Source organism: Microtus ochrogaster, chromosome 5 (genome assembly GCF_000317375.1).
Source record: "Microtus ochrogaster isolate Prairie Vole_2 chromosome 5, MicOch1.0, whole genome shotgun sequence".
In the NCBI taxonomy this organism is placed as follows: Eukaryota; Metazoa; Chordata; class Mammalia; order Rodentia; family Cricetidae; genus Microtus; species Microtus ochrogaster.
Window position 1 is genome coordinate 39,432,001 of NC_022012.1, and position 903 is coordinate 39,432,903.

Genomic DNA, 903 nt, shown 5'->3' on the forward strand with positions numbered 1-903 from the left:
GGAGCACCAGACAGAAATCTCAAGGTCCAAATCAGGAGCAGAAGGAGAGAGAGCACGAGCAAGGAACTCAGGACCATGAGGGGTGCACCCACACATCAGCAGTAGCCTTTTAAGGCAGAAAGTTCCTTGTTTTGATGGTCTCTTACTTAGACCCATCAAACATACAATTCAAAAGGTGCTGCTCAAGGCCCTGAGCCTTGCCCACAGGGTTTTATTGTTACTTCTATTGCCTGTTCTATGGCAGAGACTTCAGGAGTGCCTGAGAAACTCCATGACTTTACAAGGCAGAGCTTATAAACTACAGTATGGTAAGAAGAGCCCCAACTGTCCCCATCTCAGGGATCTTGGGCATTCTGTCTGCCCTCCCTGGACCTGGTTTCCCTACCTTACATGGAAAGCTGTACCTGGTCACAGGGGTGTGATGCGGCATGAATGTAGCCTTTGCAAGGCCCCAGTGCCCATGGGCATATCTCCAGCTTCACAGCACGAAGTCTCTCAATCCGTGAACACAGGGTAACTTCCTATTTATTTAAATCTCTTTTCTTTGCCCCAATGATGTTTTGTACTTTTCAAGGTAAAACTATTCCGAAGTGTTTTATTCTGCTAGGTTCTGTTGAATTTGGAGTTGTTTCTTTTTATTTGAAATATTTTTACATTTATTTATCCTATGTATATATGTGGAGGAGGGCGTGTGGAGGTCAGAGGACAACTTTGGAGAACCGGTTCTCTCCTTCCACCAAATAGGACCCAAGGATAGAACTTGGGTTGCCCAGCTCAGGTAGCAAACATTTTTACTTGTTGAGCCATCTTGCTGCCCCAGGCTGGCCTCAGGGACATTCCAACCTCGGCCTCTTTAACATACCTTCCTGTGTGGCAGCTGAGTTGTTTTTTTTTTTTTTTTTT

General features: G+C 45.5%; 1 protein-coding gene across 1 annotated transcript in view; it reads left to right on the forward strand.

Moving 5' to 3' along the window:
- Dscaml1 (DS cell adhesion molecule like 1) overlaps nt 1-903 on the forward strand; it is a 332,236-nt gene that overhangs the window by 66,903 nt on the left and 264,430 nt on the right. The window lies entirely within an intron of this gene.